Source organism: Camelus dromedarius, chromosome 2 (assembly GCF_036321535.1).
Source record: "Camelus dromedarius isolate mCamDro1 chromosome 2, mCamDro1.pat, whole genome shotgun sequence".
NCBI lineage: Eukaryota > Metazoa > Chordata > Mammalia > Artiodactyla > Camelidae > Camelus > Camelus dromedarius.
Genome location: NC_087437.1, coordinates 97049601 through 97073356, shown reverse-complemented (window position 1 = coordinate 97073356; position 23756 = coordinate 97049601). Strand labels below are relative to the sequence as shown.

The 23756-nt window shown below is 35.1% G+C and overlaps 1 protein-coding gene across 1 annotated transcript in view; it reads left to right on the top strand.

The window, feature by feature from the left end:
- ROBO2 (roundabout guidance receptor 2) overlaps positions 1-23756 on the top strand; it is a 1150857-nt gene that overhangs the window by 236544 nt on the left and 890557 nt on the right. The window lies entirely within an intron of this gene.

The window sequence follows — 23756 nt, the reverse complement described above, 5'->3', positions numbered from 1 at the left end:
GCTCTCTTTCCTCAGAAGAATAAGCTAAGATGTTGTGGCTCTTCTTCAAAGGTTGCAGAGCTAGTTGAGAGTAGGATCAGATCCAAACCTGGTTTCTCTCTATATCATGCCTTGCTCTCTCTCTCTCTCTCTCTCAAAAAGTAAGAATTTGAACAAAATCACAGGAAACAGTTTAGGACTGGTGATGAATTATAATCCATCCTTTGGATTTAAATTCTTGTCATCTTTTTGAGTCATTAGAAGGAAAAGGAAAGAAAAAAGGTGGGAATAAACCGATACTAATACAGTGACAAATATTTAACTCTCTAAATCGATACTCCCATATTTAACATAATTCCTAAAGGGTCCTACCCAAAACATTATCATCAACCATTCCCCTGTCCACTTTCTATCCCCTTATTTTGCTTTACTTTTATTCATAATTATTAATTGGTTTATTTTGGTGATTTTTTCCTACCCCTCCACTACCATTAGAATATAATCTCCATGAGGGCAGAACAGTGCTTAGTACAGATTTGGAGCTCAGTGAATAAATACATATATAAGTTTTAGTTACTTGTTGAGTGAATAACTGATATTGCTTTGTGGTGGACATTGTTCACTCACTTTTACAAATAAAAACCCAGAGAACCTGGGTTTCTTGTGTCATATCACAGCTAAAAAGTGGCTGGGCATTTTTTAATGGAAAAAACTCACAGAATAATAGTTATAATATTATCCCACTTATGTGGGGAAATATACAGTTATATTTATATATATAGAAAAAGAATATATATCTTTCCTATATAGGAAAGATATATAAAAATTGAGAAGTGATTTAGATGTATTATTATTTTTGTGCAAATATAAAGTTTTCACAAAAGTGTATTTAAACTCTTGTAATTAATAAAATGATAGTATTCATTTCAAGATTTACATTTACACCTATGTGAAGTCAACCTCTGTGTTTTCCAGTAGTGAGGGAGCTAAGGACTGTTAAGAACAGATCATTCAATGACAATATATGATGAGTGTATAAAATTATGTAATATTTTGTTAACAACATTTCCACAAAATGAGTGTTTTAAACCTGAACAACATTTATGATTATGCATGGAATAACAAGTATGCTTAGTTTAATAAAACTCACATATCATACGTAAAGGCCAAGACCACTGATAAACATTTCCTTGTAAAAGTATATGTATAATTATGAATGCAAGAATTTCAAACATGAGTCAAAATAGAATGTTGCTGCAGGTATGGGCATTATTAGCATAAAGGTACCCAAAGAAACATATTGCACAAGTATCTTGGGAGGCTACATCCCTTCAAGCTTGGACAGTCCCTTTAAAATTCAGCAGTTCAATACCAACCCTTCCTCCAAATGTCTCTGAGCCATGTATTCCATTCATCTCTGAATGTTTAATAAATACATAAAACCACAAAGGCACTGTGTTCTGTAATTATGAGGAGGCAGCTCGCGTTGGTAATCAGCATTAACATGCTGGCTGCTTTAATATACACAAAGCTGGCCTTCAGAGCCAAAGCATAGGCTCTGGTAGAGAATGTGTTTTTTTCCTTGAAAGTGTGTTAAGAATGAAAGAAGCATCATTTCAAGATTAAAAGGAGAGAAAAGTAAGGCCCTGTTATAATGAGTATTTACATAGAGAAGGCAACTACAAACCCAAGAATAAATTGAAAAGCTCACATTTGTTTTTAATTGTTCTCTTTTAGAATGATACAGTTTTAATATCCTTACAGAGTATTCTGTTACCAATAAGCTTAGGGGGAAAACAGATTAAAATGGGACAATACTAAGAATGTTATTGCATAATTATGATCAGTTGTACCAATATCCCTGTAAGTAATAAGAAAAAAAGGTATGTTAAACAATATTGTTAAACTAATGATGAAGAGCAGGCCATCTAGAAATTAGGAAAGATATTCAAGACTCTAATGACAGGCACTTTGAGCAGTGGAAAGACTGGAGAAATTTGGCATCAAATAGAACTGGTTCTGACATTTACTCATTAGACAAGTATGAGATGAATCCTTCAACTCTCTGAGCCTTGGATCCTTCATTTGTAAAATGTAGGTAAAGATCACAAGCTGAGAAAACACAGATGGTCCTCAAAATACATTTTTCCCTCACTCTCACTCAAACTTGACTTAAACTACTAGGCCATCAATGATGGATTTTGATGGCAGAGTTCTGGTGCCCCTCAGTCCTCCTGGATTAAATGCTCTACTTATACAAAAGGAAGATACAACCTATTTGCCCGTTCACAGTGATGGCCCATTAATAAAGATGGTATAGGAGACATTGATCTTAACAACTACTATCATAATGTCAAATATCGTAGAATAGCAAAGCTCTGTTTACAGCTTTATTGACATATATAAGAAGCATTGCTCTGGATAAAAAGTGCTTACAGCAATTTGTCAATTTGGAAGTGATTTTGTCTGTATTGTTTTATTAGTGGGATAAATATTTATTCTAAAATTCTTATTGAAATATCTGAGCCATTCAACAAATGGTACTGGAATAATTGGACACCAGTAGGAAAAAAAAATAAATTCGACCTAAACCTCACACTTTATACAAACAGTGAGTAAAAATAGATCAAAGACTTAAGTGAAAATATAAAACTGTTAAAATTTTAGGGAAAAACAAAGGAGAAAATTTTCAAGATCTAGGGTTAGGCAAAGAGTGCTTTAGAATTGAAACAAAAATAATCTATAAAAGGAAGTAATAATAAATTGGACCACACTGAAACTTCTGCTCTGCAGAAGAGCATGTGAAGAGAATGAAAAGAAAAGCTAGAGATTGGGAGAAAATATTTGCAAACCACACAGCTAACAAATGTGTAGTGTCTAGGATACATAAAAAACTCTCAAAACTCAAGTTTTAAAAAAAAAAATCTAATTAGAAAATCGGCAAAAAGCATGAGCAAATATTTCACAGAAGAGTATATACAAGTAATAAACACATGAAAAGATATTCAACTTCCTCAGTCATTAGAGAAATGCAGCTTAAAAACATGCGGTGTCACTACACACCTACCACAACAGCTAAAATAAAAAAATAGAGAACACTAAGTGTCTGCAAGGATGTGGAGAAATTGAATTATACATGCTTTGTTGTTGAGAATGGAAAAATAGTACAGCTACTTTGTAAGACATTTGACAGGTTTTTCATAAAATTACACATGCAATTACCAATTATCACATGACCAAACTGTTGCAATTCTGAGCATTTGTCCCAGAGAAATGAAAACCTGTATTCACATAAAAACTTGCTCACGGATGTTTATAGCAGTTTTATGCATAATAGCTAAAAAGCTAGCCCAGTTAGACTGATTAAAATATCTGAGTGGATTTAAAACTTTTCGAATGGCCACACTATGCATTTTCAATAATGGAGCAAATCTTTCTAAAATATTTATATACAAAGTTTACAGGTGCTCTGTTTTTATCTTCTTTAATATTTTTATCAAAGATTCAGAGGAAGACAAGTAAGATGGAGATAAAATATGTAGATTAAACCAAATTCTTAGAGAATAACCCTCAACTCAGAGTTAGGATTCAAATAAATCCAGGATTGCATGGTTCTGATAGCTTCTTTAACTATATTTTAAATATCCTTGGTAAGAAGAATCAAGCATCAAAACCAAGATGAAATTGAGCTGGAAAAAATTTAAGCTTTTTCATGGAACTGTCAAAAATAAGTAATTAGCCATGTGAGAAGCCCTAGAGTTTTTAGTTGTATACAAGTTGTGCATGAGGTCTAATTTGGATGTTCTAATATGCATCTAATAAGAATCCTTCCACAGAAGAGTCCCATGGGCAGATCTGAGTATCACACATTAAGGGTGAGACTATAATAACAGATTGCCCAGAAAAGAGAACCAGGAATAACAAAATGTTTGTAAATCACAGAAACAGCCGAGGAAATTGGGATTACTTAGCACAAGGAATTAAAGAATCATGGGAGATAAGCTAGTTATCTGCAAATATTTAAAGAGCTATCATATTCTTGTGAAAGTAGATGTTTTTATCTTTTTGCTTGGGAGGGGCAGGTAGCAGAAAAACACAAATTGGAAGATTTAGTTTGGTTCACTACAAAGAACTTTATCTTAATGAGGACTATCCAGCAATGGAGTGGAGGGTTTGTGTAAGTAAGATCATTGTCTTTCAAGGGCACTGTAGACAGGATTCCATTATTTGGAGGGAGGTTGGACGAGATATCTTCTAAGAGTCTTTCCAACACAGTCATTTAATCACTAGGATATATTGTATACGTGGTCTATAAATTTTGTGCCTTGTGGCAGAATATAAGTTTTCTAGAAAAGAGGGGAAGCCATTCTACAAAAGAAATAATAGGATTTCTTGATTAAAAAAAAAAAGACAATCTTTTTCCTCTGTACATAACCTGGGTTAGCACTAATTGCTTTATTATGCTGTATGACCTAATTTTGCCCTAGATCTATAGAAATATCCCCTGGCACACTGGGGATCAGTTTTTAGAAACTAGAATTTAAATGATAAACACACTGTAAAATCATTGCAAAAACTATGGTCAAGCCAGAACAAAACACAGAAATGATTGATGGAGGAACATTTTTTATGGTGTGTGTTTTCTCCATGGTATTTGCTATAAAACACCCAAGATTCCACTGAAGGTTTCTAAGCTCTGTGGAATAGAAATAGATTGATAGCATCTTCAGCCTCTTGATAAAAGGAGGGCAACCTAAATGTAATTATTTCAAAAGTCTCTTGGGAACAGAGAGATATGTCTCCAATGGCGTATTACCTAAAATAAAGTCAGACATACCTTGGGAAAAGCAGTAGTGACTTCTTTTGCTCTTACAGTAGTATTAACTTGTTCTTGTTTTTGTCTCTGCCTCTGTGTCTTGATGTCTCTCCTTTTTTACTTATTTCTTTTTTAAACTAAAATAAAATTATAGAGACAGGGAAGGGAGGGAGGGAAGAAGAAAGCAATCAGGAGATTAAGCAAAGCTTAATCTCAAATTTCATATGATAATATTGACTACTTTTGAGGGGTCTCATTCTGTGATACTGGGCTCTTTCATATGCTAAAGAAATAAGTATTATATTTCAATAAGAATTGTCTGATGTATATTTTATGTTCTTATCTTCAATGTATTTTCCTTTGTTTTACATATGATGCTAAATGTGGACTAAATATAGTTTCATTTAAGTATGATTAAAAACCAAGTAAATCATTGATAATTTAGAAATTCTGTGAATTTGCATTCCTTTTCACTTTTAATGTGACCTATTAATGCCTACCTTTCAAAAGAAAAATTTCTTGGACAACTACCCCAATATTTTGTTTAGTGTACTGTAATAAATACTTTATCTTACAAAATTAAAAATAATATTTAATGCTGAATGACCCATTGTTCATAAGATTTTATTCTGTAATTGTACAAAAATGGTGAGTTTTAATGTCAAAAATATTTTTCTAGATGTGCAGTATTCCTCAATATGACCCACTAAGAATGTTTCTCTTCCTGATTCACACTTTATCCCATGCAGTACATGATTGGATGATCTGTTTTGTTCTGTTCAAATTCTGTCCACTGCATTGTAGAAAATTTCTTGAGCTTTTAACAGTCACAGAACTTATTTCCCAGAATTGGTGATGACATCATGAACCAGTAAATGTTAGAAGTCATCTTGACATCTCCCTCTCTCTCACCAAGCCTGAAACATTTGTGATGAGCAAATATTGATGCTATCTTCTAAAAATCTTTTAAATCTGTTCCCTTTCCATCCGCACAGGGCAGCTCAGCTGTGACCCTCAACATTTCTCACTAAGATTATAAACCTATTCTTCTGTTTTTCTTGCTTCCAGCTATTTCCTGCTCTGTCAAACTCCTTACAAATCCACAGAGCTGTCAAAGTGATTCTCTTTAAAGAGAAAGGCCCTGTTTACAAATCCTCAATAGGGTTCTACAGACTTCTGGATAAAATTCAAATATCTTAAAAAGTTATTAAAGCTATATCAAAATCCAATTTCTATGTACTCCCTCAATCTACTGTCTTGTCACGCTGCCGTATGGATGCTACTTGCTCAGCTAATAAATCTGCAATTAGTACCATCCGTTCTCGTCCCTCTTTGACGTGGACAATGATTCTTTGACTTGGAATGTGATACCATTCTGCCAACCTTCCCATACTTTGGGGAGAGAAGAACAGCATTATGGAGGCCAAGAACTTAGCAAAAAGCTTCAGATTGGGAGTGGAGGACAGAATGAAAATAGCACATAGTGGAAGGGTATTTGCCTCTGCTAATCTCTGCTGCCCCCTGCATCCTTGGCCACACACACAACTATCGCACTCTCAAGCCCTGGAGCTCCAGACCAGTGGTTGTCATTTGGGGTGGTATTGCCTCCCACTGGACATTTGACAGAGCATGGAGTCATTTTTGTTTTTCACAACTTGGGGATGGGGGTGCTACTGGCATCTAGTGGGTAGAGGTCAGGGATGCTGCTAAACACTCTAAATGCACAGGGCAGAGCATGGCACACACCTTCTTTATTCCAGTCCTTTGCAAATGCTTTTGTATGTCTGAAACTTCCTCCCCCCTCCTTCTCTCTCACTTTCTCTCCCTCTCTTCCCTCATTCCCACTCTGAAGGTTAGTATGGTGAAATAACCATTAATTCTTACTTCTGATTATCTCGGTGTAAATATTACTCTCTTTAGGAAGCCTATTCTGATTCTTGCCTGTCTGTAGTAAGTGTCTTTGATAATATGTACCCACAGCACTCCCTTCCTCCCACAGTCACACACTTGTTATAAATATTTCAAAATTGTAGATATCTTTTTGTGTCTTTTTTTTTTTTTCATGGTTAAAGAGCAAGCTCCCTGAGGACAGAGACCAAGTCTGTAATGTTCACTATGATATGCCCTATGCTCAGAGCATGCATTTGTAGGAGGTGATGGAGGGAGGGAAAGATAGAAGTAAAGTGCCAAATTGATATTAGTTATTAATAAATGCTCATCCCCGTAAAAGATTTGCTCAGCTTAAGAAGTAGCTACTTTGTAAAGTTGAGAGAAAGGTGAAAATTAATATTTTAAATCTCTCTGCAATTAGTTACATTATAAAACAGGATTCATGTTTCTACCAAAAATGCATGTATTAATTGAATTTCATGTAAAACTGAGAAGATACATCGGTTTATTGGATTCTTCACAGTGCCCTTAAAAGTTCTTTCATGGAAAGTTCCACCGGACGATAGTGTGTAGAGGAGGGGGTGGTGTATGAAACTAAGTCTGTAGAATAGTTTATGAGAATTTGGCCATCTCTCTAATACTAAGTTTAGTTCATCTTGTATTAAGATTTGGGCAGATTGTCATAGATTGTGTTAAAACCGCCTCAACAAATGCTTCTCACTAGAATGCAAGATTAAGGTCAAACTTAGAGCCTTCAAATAAGCTAATCAGCATGAATTTTAAAAGTTTACACATAGCAAATACATTCCTTACTTCATAAGTGATTTTTAAAAATGGAACTTTGGCTCGGCTCCTTCCTTGATAAAGGATCTAAATCTGAGTGTCTTAGGCCATCCACCTTGTCCTAAAAAAAATATGAGCTTTAGAGCTCATTGAGCACTAGAAAGTGCTTTTCACATGGTTAAAGATGATAATAAATGTGTTTTTAGATCAAGAAACAAAATGAGAGAACTCTTTAGTATTTCTCGTAAGACTTGTTACCTTTATCAGTTACTTGTGTCAGCACCATATGCCTAGCACTAAAGAGAGCGCACTAAAACTATTGTTCTTTGTAAGAGTTTTTTGGGTTTTTTTTTAATTTTTATGAAATACAGTCATAGAAATCAAATTATCATGTTTGCCCACTCTTTCTGCACTGGAAGTTAGGCATATTTATTAGCTATAACACAGCATTTCAAGCTGGCATTTGGATCATTTCAATAACTAATGTTTGTTTTATCAACAATGGTTTAATTTGACATGCTGAATAATGCATGTGCAATAACAGTGCCATGTTTGATGGATAAATGCCTAAGAAAAAAATTCAAATTGGCTAATAAATAAAATTGACTTTCGAGACCCCATTTATTTTAAGGAAGCATGTCATGGGTTATTAACTATACTAAATAATGGCTTGTTTATGTCTGTGCATAAATAATTTGAAATAAATCGGGGTGACATAGTTAGAAACTATCATACTTCACTTACTGCTGAATGTTGAAGAAGGCTCACTTTCTCAGCTCCTTACCACCAAACCTGGTATTTTTCAGAAACAATTTCTACTTGTGAACATGATTATGACCAAAATTCAACTTAAATTCCATATATAGATTTAACACCTATATATTTTTAAACATTAAGAATTTCTACCAATGTGGAATTAAACTAAAATTCTGATTCTAGATAGATGGTTCTTTGATTTCTTCACATATTACAATTAACTGGGAGGGTTTTTGTTTGTTTGTTTGTTTGTTTGTTTCTCATTCTTAGAGATTCTGAATCAATTGGTTTAGGGTGGTTTTTTAGCTTTTTTTTACAAAATCAGTTGAGTTTTGTTTTGTTTTGTTTTTTAAACTTCTTAAGCAATTATAAATGGATAGCCAGGACTGAGAACCCCTGCTCTAACACAGGGTTCTAGCCTCTAATGCACCTTAATGTATTAGTCTTACCTGGGCAGTGAGGTCAAATGGTTTAATACTAGTAATTGTCCTGTTTAACAGTCTTCTGAGCATGCCTTTTAAACATGAAGTTCTAGGTGCTAGGGGAATGTCCAATGCCTTTGTTGTCAAGGAATTTACATTACAGGAACACAAGTGACAATATTAAAAGGTGAAGTAAGATAATTGTCCCAAGAGAAGTACAAACAAAGGCTTTGTAAGATCATATCTGAGATGAACAAGGACCAAAACAGAGTTTTTGGAATAGGTAGAATTTAATCAACCTTGTCAATAAATGTGGATGCATGCTTTAAACCTGTTAGTGCCTTCATACCTCATAATGTCATAATAATCGACCTAAGTAAACCAAGCATTTTTACTTTACTTATAGCAAAAACAATAATTCTATGCATTTGCATTTTTATTTGCAGCATGCAGATAGGTTTATACATGTCATTTTTGAGACTTAAAACATATGGGATATGCAATTCAGTGTTCCTATTTTCGAATGAGGAAACAGGCTCAAAATGTAAATCAGTTGCCCAGTTTACAAAACTAGCAAGTGGAAGAGTTAAATCTAAGATTAATCCTCCTGAGTTCTAAATTTTTCAGAAATTTTTCTATCACCTGGATATGAAGCTAAGAAGTTGCTGAGCTTGGGCTAAACTCCAGGTTTCTTAACACTGAACCACTTTCTTAGGATATGCTATGACCCATAAACATTTAATATACCATATTGTCAACAACTGTAGCTCAAAGTCTCTAAAAAATTCACTTTTCAAAAGGTAATTATAAACTGATACTCTAATTTTTAAAACACGGTACCAACAAATTCACTACCTTACTGCTTCACCAATTATAACCTTTCTTCTTTCTCTGGATGCAATTTGCAATCATACTTAATACCTGGATCTTGGGAAATTTCAAAATGTGAACCAGTTTAGAAGCTATAAAAGGCCAGAGAAGTGAGGGAGTTGAGTCCCAACTCTTGATATCTGCCTTGTGATAGTTCAGTTGTGTCCAACAAGTAGAAGCATCTTGCATGCATTATAAGCCATTGCAAATGCTATACAAAGAGTTGCTGGTGCACTGCAAAGTTAAGTTTTGATTTTTGGAACTTTCTGGAAAATTTTTTCGCATATTTTTGATCTGCAGCTGGTTGAATTCACAGATGCAGAAGAACCTACAGATATGGAGGGCCAACTGTTTATGAGTAAAGACTGATAGATAAATCTAAAGACCACTTAACTTGCAAGAAGTGTGACAAATTAAGCCTCAAAGACATCTTAAAAAACTACTGGAGGAATGATTTTATCCTGTCTCTTTTCTTAATAAGGACTCAACCTAGAGACAGGCAGAGTAAGCTGCTCATCACCTCTGTCACTAACAATTTGACCTTGAATGTGATACTAACTTTTAAAATAAGAGCAGGAATAGTATTAATAGCATAGATTTTTTTTGGAAGAATTAAGTGTGATAGCAGATGTAAAAGTACTACTCCATGCTTGGCATTTTATAAATGCTCACAAAATAGCTGCTTTTTTTTTTTTTAAATTACTACTTATTATAATAAAGCTTAGTTATCTATAGGAATTTTCACAAACACTGCTTTATTAATTGAAGTATTGCAACACCTTTACACAATGAAAATTAAAACTGAAAAAATCACGAAATAAAGTCTTGGATAGATTTATGTAAAAATAATTACCTCATCTCTCCTTATACTATAAAATATATAGCTACTAGCATTTCTGACAGCTTTTAATATTTTAGTATCTGATTCTTCAAGCTCACTTGATGACTCTTATGACATAATGCTCCAATAGAAATAAAGTAGGTATGCTTTTTCACATGTATGTTCTTTTAAAATAATTAACATTATTTAACCTAAGTATTTATCTTTATGTATTAGGTGTTGGCACCCACATTATATTATATTTAAATTGACTGACCCTAATAAAAAGTGAAGTTAGGAATGTTTTCATTAGATGACTTTTCCAATGTAAATAAAATTAAATTATTTGGCACAAAACAGCAATAATTTGTTTTTACCTTTAACTATGCTGCTATATTAGTTGGATAGACCGATGGTAAAACCTATAGGAAAAACTATAGCAAGTTAACCCTCAGGACTAATTCAGCACAGTGATTCCCTTAACATCTGTTCCACTAAAAAGGAATCATTTTCAAGGGCCACTTGGAGAGTAAGAGATCAACTATCCCTGAGCATCTGTATTAAAAGAGAGTGAGGGAAAAGAGAAAGCAAAAATCTGCCTCTGGTCTTCAGACTGCTGTGTATCCTGATGAACTGCCATGGGGTGATTTCTCTTCTTCCTGCAAATTTTAAAAGAGATATTTGGTTTGTCTCGTCTTTGTTTTGTTTCCTATCTGTTTTCCGCTTTGAGAGAACCACGAGTTGAGGTCATTCATGAGCACTATAGTATGTGGAGTACGTTCTTCTCAATAGACTAGGGATGTTAAAGTTACTGTCTCACTCCAGCCTATTATCATTATAAAGTAACACACACCATTAGAGAGAGGCTTGGTGAAGGACATTATCATTATGTATTAGCACACACCATTAGACAGGAGTTTCAGCTGCTAATCCTACTGAGGAGGGTAGATTCATAACATCACAGCCCTCCTGGGTAATATAACTCAGAATTGTTAAATCATTCGGCTGAGGTGAACTCAGATCCCGTGATTGGCACCTAACAACACTTTGAGCTCTCCGTGGTTATTTACTCTGTGAGAAACACTTCTCTTTTCTGATTCAGATAGAAGTCCTAGTGAAGCTCCTAAGGAATTTTATCTTACTTCAACCCAGGCAAAACTTACTTATACAGATTCAATTATAATAAAAATAATTATAATTATCAGTGGTGCTCAGCTTAAGATTTGCAAATATAAAACATTTATAGTTAAGGAAATCGAACATTTAAATATGTCTGTGCGTAAAATTGTAACCAGTATGTAATGGGGGATTATAAATGAAGCTGAGTGAACTTATCTAATCAACAAAGCAAAAGAACAATGCCATGTTTTATTTTAAAATCTTAGCAGAGGGTAATGTCAAAGTGATGTGTCTTTGTCCTACCAAATGTCAGAGTTATTTGTATATGATATGACTAGATGCCGTTTCTCCATGAGGATCCCTTTAATATGCTGTTTATTCTCATGAAACATTAATGTATGCTATGGATATTTGCCTGTGAAAAGGAAGAGCGATGAATTTTGCACTTCTCAAATGAAAATTAATCTTGAATGAGTTTAACTTGCATCATTTGCACTTTCTATGGATAATGAAAACCCATTTGTAAATAAAAGGTTTATTGCAAAGCCGAAAAGAGTATGTTTGAAATTAAAGCTCTCATTTGAACCCTAGTCTAGGAGTTTGTAGTTGCTAGGTTTTTCATGGCCGAGGATATTTCTGCTCCTAATTCAGTACAGGAATATAAAAGTGAGAATAAAGGGAACAAAACGTATCACTTAATTTTCTAATACCAACTTTTATTTGTTTGGTTTCATCTTTTTTTAAAAATGCCTCAACCATCAGTAGACACAAAGTTGTAAAATAAAACATATTTTTTATGTGTATGTATTTATATAAATATTTATATACATTATGGTCAGTGGCAAAATTTATGGCTTGTAAATTAGCTTATGAATACCAAAGCTTAGAGACCAGTCCTATTCTTATATTATACATAGAAAATAACAAAATACTGGTCCTGGGTGCGTACTAACTGTAGGAATAAACTAGTCACTGAATTAACTATTAGAATATTCTCTACAGAGGCAAATGCAAACCCAAATCATTTCAAATGTTGTTTCACATTTTAGATATATTCAGAAAGATCCCTATTATCGGTTACCTTAGGTGTAAGAATGAACATGGTAAAATCACCTGTGTTCTCAGGTGGCTTTGTTGTGATTTTTAGCCCCTGAAAGGTCACTGGGTGAGGAAGGGGAGAGATATCAAAATACTCATTGTGCCAGAAGGAAGTCTACCACCATCCTCCACCCCCTCAAACATACACACACACACCTTTTTAGTGTATCTTCTGTTAGGCAAAAAAAAAAAAAAATCACTTAGGCTGATCCCTTTCCTTCATTTTTCATGTTTATATATACAAGAGGTTTGAAAACATGTCCTTCGATTGCTTCCCTTATACTGCATTGTGTATTTATTGTCTGTAAATAAGTATGGCTATGTGTACATATAGACCCCTCTTCTCAGCAGATAGATGTTTCATACACTTCAGTCTCCAAAGACCTCTCAAAAATGTACATTCATTGCATAATTGCATTCCACTTTTTATTAAATGCTGAGAATAGTTTTACCCAAATTCTTGCAAGAACTATGTAGTAAGAGGGTGGTAGGACCAATAATGGTGTCTAGCTCAGGTGATTCCAAGTAACTATGGGATTTTTTTTTATCCTATTATATAGTTTCTTAGCTAATGCCTAAGAACTAACAGACAGAATTGCCTGAATTTATATCCTAACTTCACCACTTACTACATATGGAACACTGGACAAATTCTCAACCTCTCTGAGCCCCAGGTTCCTCATTTGTAAAATAAAAATAGTATTAGTACCCACTTTGTATGGGTTGCTGTGAAGTTTAAATGAGTTAATATTTGTAAAGCACTTAGAACAATAGTGCCTGAAAAAAAAACAGGTGCCAAGTAAATATTGTTACTGTTATACTGGCTTTAATTCTGAGGGATTTTTGTAAAGTAAAATCATTGTAAATCTACTTTATAAACTTGTTTTATTAAGTCAAAATGTGTATAAAGAAATCACTCCACAGGCTGGCAATGATGCATATTGAAATATAAAACAAAAATGCTAATTATGGTGAAATGCCTGTCTAATGATTACTCATACAGTACACCAGTTGACATCATCACAGGCTGTGTTTTCCACACTTAATTCCTTGCTTCTGGTTCAACACCCCCTTCTTCCTTCTTTATTATTCCGCCCATTAAAATCATTCATCCTTAGCCTTTTTAAGAGCCTATGCTAACCATTCCTTTTATCCTCCGAGCTTGCATCTTTCTCAGTGGAGAAAAGAGAGATTTTTAGGTGAGATCTATCAACAATTCTTTGCCCAATCACCTGTCACTTTATCTACACATACTCAAAAACAAGGATCCAGAAAGCTTGGCATGCAAGAATCTTGACTATCTGGCCCAATTCTCTTTCTGGTTTCCTTCTCCATCATTTCCTTGATGCCCCTTTAGCTCCAGCCATCGAGCACTAACCATTCCCAAACTGTGTAGTTCTCTTTCAAACCTCTGAAAACTGCACACATTGTTTCCTTGCCTAGAATGCCTATCTTGCCTGCCTATCAAGTTTCTATTTATGCTCATTACAATATGGCTCCTATGCCGAAAGACTGTACTAGGAGGCTACGTGTGTTCTGGGCACCTGTCAATAAAGAAAATCATACCATTGACGCCCAGTCAGGTGCTGAGATCCTGATACCCTGTGACAGGCTCCCCTGATGCTGAGAGCCTGCTCCTGATTCACCCTTGCTGTGACATTACTGCCATGCTCCACAGATCCCTGCCACTTCACCTTTCCTCTCTCATTCCTCTGGTACTGTTCACTCTCTTCACTGCAAAACCAGTGAAGCATCAACCCATGTACTGTCTGAAATCCTTCAGGCATAAAATAAAGTCACAGCCTTTTCTACTGTGATCCTCTACACTTGCAACTGAATAATAAAAACTCCAGCTTAAATACTTTTTCAATATGTACATTGATTAGGGCATTTTTACACATATAGTTGAGCGTACTGAGAGATACAAATTGCAAAAGAGACACTGCAGAAACAACTCACTTTAAGGCAGGTAAGAACAAAAGAGATATATCACCAATATGCTCGATTTTGTTTTTGTCTGCTAAGGTGTTGGTACACTAATGAATCTCATTGGTTCTAATTAGAGTAACCTTGGTGAAAATAGATATTATTACTCTGCAAATCATGGATAAATTGCTGTTAAATAATTTGCATCCTGTTACATCATTATGTCATAGTATAGACAGAAACATTTAGGTCCAAGTCTCTAGTACTTATTAATGTACACCATTCATTTTGGCCTCACATAAAGATTTACATATTTTGCCTGCCTGACATATTTTGTCCAATCTATGCTCTGAAGTCTCTTTCCAGGTAATTACATATGACATGCTCTTCAGCCATAAACAGAAAATATTATATTTACATCTCCAAAATATAGGTTATTCAGAGGTCTGTAACTATATAAATACTAGTTGTCATCTGAATTGATTACCCATTAGGTGCCAACTGTTTTAAAATGTATTGTTTGATTTAATTATTTCAGTCCTGAAAAGGAAACATCCTTATCCCTATGTTATGAAAGGGGAAAGTGAAGTAAAGGGAGGTTAATGGAACTTTTAAGGTCATGCAATAGGGCTAGGTGACTGAAATTCTTTCTCAGTCCATAATGATGGGGCCTCTCACTTAGTTTTTTAATTAGTGTACATTTATTACACTTTATTTATCAGTCAACTTTAATCAGTCAGCAATTATCTTTATATACTTTAATCAGGCAACAATTATCTACTGAGCACTTACACACCCAGGACTATGTAATGGGCTTTTGATTTAAAAAAAAAAAATCATAAGACACAGGCTTTCTCCATTAAAGACAAATGTGATGGATTCTCACTCGAGAAGGACTATGGATATAGTTGGACAAAAAAGAGTTGCTAATTTATTTATTTCAACCATTACTTGAAACTATTTTATAAGTTTTGATTGTACACATTATAAACTGTAATAAGCAACTTAAGATACAGGAACTGCTTACGTATAACATATAGTTATTAATTTTGTCTCAGGCCTAAGAACAGAACCTGGCAAGGGGTGCTTCTTTCCTCACCTGGCTCCCTTCCAGGTCAAAGCCCTGTACGGGTAAATCTGATTGATGGTACCAAGTCATATGGCTATATCTTAGCTTCCAAGGTGCCAATGGAGCCAGGTTTTCTGCCTCCTTTCTTAACTTATAAACCTGGGAATTTCCCAACCATAGAAAGGACATTTTAAAAATGCTGACTACCCAGAAAGTATCGCAAATGTCCACTAGAAAGCCTTTGTAGAAAACTGTAGTATCTGGAAAATAAATTTTAAAAGATATTTGTTTGCTAGTCCAATCACCAAGAAAAATAAATAGTAAATGATATAAAGTGAAACATTTTTCAAGTTTACTAATGCAATACTAAATCATTTCTAATGCTACAGCTTCTAATCACCAGTTTATATTTATCTTCTCTCATCATAATCCACTTAATGAAGTTGCCTTAATCCATCTCCTTGCCTCATTTCTTTTCTAGTAAAATTATATAATTTGATCTATTAATTTTGGATATCCTAATTTGTCTACAAGATAGCAAAACAGCTGGTTCTAAAACACTAATTTTAATCAAAGTCTCCATTATGTAATGGAATTTGATTTTTATTAAAAGAAATAATAAAGCTTTCAAACGAGTTTGTGTGTAGAAACCACGGCTTGCTTTATTTTACACTCATTTTTTATACTGCCTTCCATTTTGAAATATGTCTTGTGAAATATTTATATATAAAGAGTAGACAGAACGTATTCATTTGCTAGCTTGTTACGATATTAAGTAAGGTTCCGTTCCAAGCACCCGAGTTACTGCAGTAAACACAGCCAGAAATCCCTCTTCTCATGGAACATTCATGGAGTGTGAGAGAAACAATGGAGAAAAATACATTGAGGCAGATGGTATTAAACGTGATGGAGGAAAAAAAGTGTAAAGAAAGTATAGAAAATGTAGTGAGAAGAAGTGAAACTGAGTCCACAAAACCATGTTCCTTTACCAAGTTTATGATTAATCTCCCCATACAAGCTTTATTCCCTTTCTTGTTTCCTCTGGCCTCAATCCTTTGCTAGTTGAACACGAATCAGCCAGAGTCAGTTGACTAAAATTACTGTTCCATGACATCGTTAATGTACTAAAATTGCTATTACAGATATTATCATTACCTTGCAAACTCAGGTTGTTTCTCCAGGGCAAGACAAGCTAACCAACTCCCCTGCCGTGGAATACTTGGTGTGAGGATTGTAAACCAGAGACATCCTGACTCCTAAAAGTATGATTGTTACCCAGTCTAAACTCATTCTGATCACTGCACGACAGGCCAATAAATCGGGAGACGAGGTGCTGAGGCAAGGAATAGAGACTTTATTTGGAAAGCCAGCTGACCGAGAAGATGGCAAACTGATGTCCTCGAGAACCATCTTAACCCAAGTCAGAATTCAGGCTTCTTTTATATTAAAAAGGGGAGGGGTGTGGTTGATTGTTGCAAACTTCTTGGTGTCAGAATCCTTTGTTCTTGGAATCCTTTGTTCTTGGCAGCTGTCCAGGTGTGTCAGGTCATGGTGCCCCTGTAAAACCTCCCACAAAACAAATGTTATTTTCTATTCTGCAACTTGTTATCTTTATATGAGTGCAAAAGTGCTAATATCCTTAAAGGTCAGAGCCTTGAGAATAGGCTGTCCTGCATACTTCAGGCTGCAGGCAACATTCTTTTACAAAACGTGCAGAACTAAGCCTAGAAAACAGGGTGTAAGGTTAAAGCCAAAGAAACAGATCTAATACGGAGTCAGATTTGTTCTTTTCTATTACATGATTAAGAAATGTCACAGAAAGGTCACAAGACGGTGATAATTCCCAGCTTCTTTATTATTCCCCTTTAAAAAGGTCCCTAACTCAAAAACCAAGATGGAGCGGATCCGAGGCTTGTCTCCCATCCCTTTGCTTGACACCCTGCAATAAATGCTCTAGTTCTCTCACCAAAACCCAGTGTCAGTAGACTGGCTTTGCTGAACCTGAGTTAGGTACGGGAACAGAAGGTTTAAATAGGGTAGTTAGGAAAGGCCGTATTACTGAGGTGGCATTTGAGCAGAAAGTGAAGGGGCAAAGGGAATAAGCTGCGTGGACATTTGAAGAAAAGGCATTCCTGACAGAGCAAAGGCTCTGAAGCATCAGTATGCTGGACACATCCGAGGAGCAAGGAAGTCCATATGCTTGGAAAAGAATAAATAAGGGGGCTGTTATTTATAGGATCTGTGCTACTAGAGGAAGGTGGGGCTCAGATAATATAGACCTTTTATAAGCCAGTATAAAAACCGGTTCTCACTCAGAGTGAAATGGGAAGCCCTGGGAGGGTTTTGAGTAGAGGAAAAATAGAATTATTTTGGAAGGATCCATCTGTCTTTCATATATTCAAAAGACTGAGAGAAAAGGGCAAAGTTCAAGGCAGGCAATTAAACCAGTGAAATGATCTAGTTGAAAAATGGAGTTAGTGAGAAATACTTTAAATCATACATATTTTTCATATACAGCCAATAGCTTGATGGTAGATCTGGGAGCAAAAAAAAAAAAAAAAAAAAAAAAAAAAAACAAAGAAACACAACTTTAAGAATTGGATGATTCCAAGGTTTCTGCTTTGAGTAACTAAAAGGATGGCGTCACCATTTATTGTAATGGGAACACTACTAGAAGAGTAGTTTTGAGGGAGAAATTCAGTAGTCTGTATTATATGTGTTAAGTCTAAAACACCCACTAGATATTTAAGTGAAGATGTGACAGAAAATTGGATATAAAAATCTGGAGTTCTGGGGAGAGACCTGGGGAGATAAATAAACTGGAGAGTCTCTAGTATAAAGAGATATCTAGAAGCTGAGTCTGGATGAGGCTACCTGGTGAGTGAGGGTAGTCAGCAAAGCACAGAGTCTGAGAGATGAGTTCTGGGTTAGGAAAAGGAAGTGGGCTTAACAAAGGAGACTGCCAAAGAGGAAGCAAAAAAAAAAAAAAAACCCAAAAACCCAGAGCAAGAAGAAAGTACTTCAGTATTTCATGGAGGGAGTGATCATGTGCAATGTAGCTGCAAAGTCACATGGCACAAATAATAGCATGTATAGTTTAAATGATAATAATAATTATAAAATCAACACATCCACCCATCATCCAGCTCAGATAAAAGTACATTCTTTTCCATAACTTATTTTCTCTCAGACTCTTAAGGGACAATTTAATATGTTTCTATTTCAAGGAGCTGAAAAGGGCTCAAATAACTTCTAGAAGTAGTTGATGTATTTCCCATTTTATCAGTCTGAAAGTTCCTGTTTCTTCCAACTTCAAAAATGCATAGGTAAGCACCATTTGCTTGTTACCTCCTTCATCTTACTTAGTTTGCATTTCTCTTTTGAATTTACTGACTCACATACCAAGGGGTTTAATTTGAGCCCCTCTGCACTGTAATTTAACCCTCTACATCTAGGTATCAGTCATTGAATTGCAAACCCTTCATTTGAGCTTTGTAGCTCACCTCAAAGAGAAAATCTAAATGGATTGTGTCTAATAGTTCCAGAGCAAGAGTGTCCCACATATTCACGATGTAAGGGATAAAGATAACTACTTAGCCATGCCCCCAGATAGGCATATTATTCGTGTGTGAAAGCGACTGGCTTTAGCATCTGCATGCTAAAGAATTTAGCATGGAATTTGCTAAGGAATTTCTCACATCAACTGTCATATCTTAGCAGTTCAAATTTATAAGAAGATGAAACAGCTCTCTAATCCCTTAAACTGTTAATACATAGCTAAGAATCCTTGTGCATAACTAATAAAATTTACATTTTCTAAGCCTCAATTTCCTTGAAGGATTGTTTTATTTGATTTTTCAAAATAATGATAAGAAATATGTTAAGGTATAATAAACACTGAAGGACTGTATTTGGGAAGGAAGAGAAATGTAATAGGCGTGCAGTGTATAGATGAAGTGTATCTCAGGGGATGCCCACTTGTTTGCCTGTGTTAATTATTTCTGCAGTGGGAGTGTAGCACATGGTGTCTCTGAACATGAAATTAATCCTTGTGTGGTTTAAGGGATATTTTTCCTTGCCTAATATTCTTTTCCGATGTGTGTGAATTTTGGCTGTAATCCTAAACTAAGTCTAGAAATATAAATGGATACCAAAAAATGGCAGGAATGATTGATGACTTTAAATTAGTTATTCTGAATATATTATGGCAGTGGTAGTTTTAAGTCCTTTGGGATAGGAAAAAAAGGTACTATATATTATGTGAGTTAATGTCAGTTAGAAGAAATAACGTTTTGGGGTTTAAAACTCAACCAAAAATGATTTCTAAACCTTAAATGAGTCCAAACAGAAAGTGTGCCTCTCCTGTTTGATATATAATTCTTTTATTCACTACAGATATCTTTTTGTGCTTTTCCATTTCTCAGCTAGTCCTTGTCGACTATTAAGATAAAAACATTAGTTTTTTCAAATTCAATTTTTAAAAAGCAAATCTGGTCTTACCAACTATGACATTTCAAGCCTCTTTGAAAAGAAAACATTTTTTCCCAACTGATCTAAAAAGTTGTATTTTATCTAAGATTTCTTTTTCTATTTAAAAAAATTGTGAAAATCTAGTCAATAGTTACTGTTTTCTTCCAGATGCTTTTATTGTATCTGTTCATGTCTAGAAATAGCTGATATGTGGGTCTTTTTGTTATTATTTCCCTTTAGTTTTCAATTTGTAATCCACAAGTTTCCCTCTATAAATAAAAAGCAGAACAATGTATATTTTAGGAGTTTTTGAAGTACAGACCATTAGTTACAAATCCAACAAAATGAATATAAGTTGTTTTAGTTGGAGAAGCTTTCATTCTAGAACTTGTATATTGGTAATCACTCCAAATGTGTTCAAGGTATACAAAGTAGAGTGAATTTGGCAGAACTGATTATGTAACTGTATTGACTACACACATCATCCCTCATCTGAAATCCCTTGAAACCAACATCACACATTTGGAAAAGAGCTGGAACTAAGTGAAACTAACTGTTTCCTAGTAACTAGCATATCTGGTTGTGCCCTATGACATAGGTGGTTCCAAAAAATCACTTGGATGAAGAAAGGGTTGACGTTAAGTTCACCCAAAATCCACACTGTCTTTCTCTAGAACCACCTAAATATAGTAACAAATTTTTTGTATTATGCACAGCTGATATTCTCAGTCTTTGGTAAAGTGTGAAAAGATATACCTTCCCAGAATAGTTATGTTATTACCAAGCATAATCATTAAGTAAAAATAGCACGCTTGTATCTATAAAAGTGGACCCTCGAGACAAATTGTACAATGCCCCTTCCAAGCAGACTACCAACCTGTTCTGAAAATTCTGAAAGTTGACATTGTCATGATAACAGTCTTGATATGCCCCCGTCTTGTGTTTTCTCATCTTTCTCCAGCTCTTTTTGACAGAATCAGGTGGCACCAATTCCCTGAGCACCTGAGCAGTTGTGTTTCTGCCTCTGCCTCCTCTCTTGGCTGACGTTCCTTTGTACCCTTCACTTCCTCTAGTACCAGAGAGAGACTTTGACCCAAGCCACCTGAATAGTACACAGAGAAGTTGACAAAGAGGAGAAAGTTGGAAGTGCTGGTTAAAAATGACTTCTTCAGGTATAAGAGAAACACCTTTAAAAAAATAACTTTAGAAAAGTCACACAAAATCTGAGAGCAAGGAGACGATCTATGGCTAAATCTTGCTCTCTATTACAGATTCCTTAAACCATGTTTATTCTAAAGCCTAATCCTAAAATTAAGTATTGTGACTTCTTACATCAAGGGACAAATGAGAAACCTATAAATCTAGAACACATTTTTAAGGTAGGTACTTAAATTCAATGCTGAATTTAAATGAAAAAAACTGCAATCTAGAGAATGTGTGTATGTATGTGTGTCTGTAAATGCATAAATTTAGCTGGAACTTTCAGCAGTTAGTGATTTCTCTTCTAACTGTAATATCTAATCTTTTTAATTTCCAGAATTGCTGGAAAATAATGTAAAATAATCAATATAATTGGCTAAAATTATAATAAATGTTATTATTCTTGAAGAAAATAGTACATCTAGTTTCAATTTCACTCAATGGAATACTGTTAGTTATTAAGATGATTATCTTTCAGAATCCAAGTAGCAAAACAGTAGTTTATATAATAATGCTCAGCTTAGGACAGAAACAAACCACAAATTTTAGGGGAAAAGTCTTGTTATATTTTGTTGGTATTAAAATACACAAGCCTCTGGTAAAGATTTTCTTGTTTGGACAATAGCAACAGAGTGCCCAATTTCTAGCTTATGGGGGAAAAGAGCAAATGTTTTAAATTCCAAGGGCATAAGGCAAGACAGGGATTCAGTGTTTGAGGTAGATCCAAAGCAATGCTATTCAAGGTCTTAATGTGAGTGCTAGAGAAGCAGAAAACAAGCCCCCATTGTAAACATAAGACAAGATAATAAACCTGAATCCCACTGAATTCAGGTGGAGGTTGGATAGAAAAGGGAAACACAGTCCTGTGCACAGATCTGGAGCATAGCTGAGGTGTCCGGAGTCTCTTCTTACTGGCTGCTGGCTACATGGCGTTTGGAAACCCCAATCATTGCTCATGCTGCTTCTCAGTTCATGCTGTGCACTGGAAGTTTGTGTCCCTTCAAAATCCGCAAGTTGAAACCTAACGCCCAGTGTGACGGTATTAGGAGAAGGGCTCTTTGGAAAGTGGAGCACTCGTGACTGGGATTAATGCTCTTATAAAAGAGATGCCACGGAGCTCCCTCGCCCCTTCTGCTGCAGGTTACAGCAATGAGATGGTCACCCAGGAACCAGGTCCTCGCCAGACACTGAATCTGCAAGCTTGGACTTCCCAGCTTCCAGAACTGTGAGAAAGAAACATTTTTTTTTTATAAGATACCCAGTTTCTGGTATTTTGTTATAGCAGCTCTAATAGACTAAGACAATTGATGTGTAGTCTCACCTCAGTAGTCCACCCACGGGGAGCTAATGAATCACTCCACTGTCAGATCATGAGTTAGACACTCTTCTTTCTACAATGTGTGTGTGTGTGTGTGTGCGCACACACGTGTGCATGTGCTTGTATAAAGATGTTAGAGGTGAGAAAGAACTGTCAGCCAATCAGCCAGCTATGAGAGAAAGAATTTTCAGTCTCTCTACACTACTAAGGTTTGGACAAAAATATTGAGGGATTGCTTGAGCAAATGTCAAGTTATATAGTTATATAGAAATGGTTTAGTAAATGACTTCACAAAAAATTTTGTTGTTCATTCATTCATTCATTCATTCGTTTGATACATTTTAATCATGACAGTCTCTGTGAGATGTCAACATACCCCCTTTCTCTGCCCTAGAAATTGTAATCATTCAACAGCCTAAGCAAAGAATTGTAGTTGTGGGACTGTGAGCTATAAACATGAATTGTCACTAAATTGCAGTGACATTGGAGAAGTCACTTAAACTCAGTAAAATTCTGTAATGTCCTCATCTGTGAATGAGACTATCTGTAAGTCCTGGTTGAGCACTTGGCAAATAGACCTTGGGAAGGAAATGATAGATTCAGTTCCTTTGTCACTGTTGAGCTGTCACATATCGTGCTTGCATTTGTGCATTAGCCTGTTCAAGTACATCTAGGAATTGCCTCAGGCCTTACCTGTTAATTCATTTCTCTGGCATTTAGGGCTACCTGAGTTTAATAGATGGTGACTGAAAACGGCTGCATCACTGTAAGATAAGTTAGAGCAGAATCCTTTCCAAATGCCATAGGATCAGGAAATACAATTTGAAAATAATAGCAAATCTTCAAAATAAATGAAAATTAGAAGCTGGAAATAATATACCACGAAGAGAGTCATACTTCACCATGATGAGTATCACTATCTACAGGATTCAGATCATTCAGAGACCATTTTAGCTTACACAGCACATAATTAGAAATAAAATCACAGAGTAGATTTTTCATGGAATATAGTTCAACATACATTAATATGTACTAAAAAATGTGTCCAGTAAAGTCATACACATGTGGATGTCTAATTTTTGTAGGTAAAAATTAACTGACATATTTGAATGATTCATCTCTTCATCTATTATGCTAAATTGCTAGAAAAGCCATTGCTGTCATGATAACAACACAATGAAAAATGTGTTAATCAAATCTCTAGTTGAATAGGTTGTGGG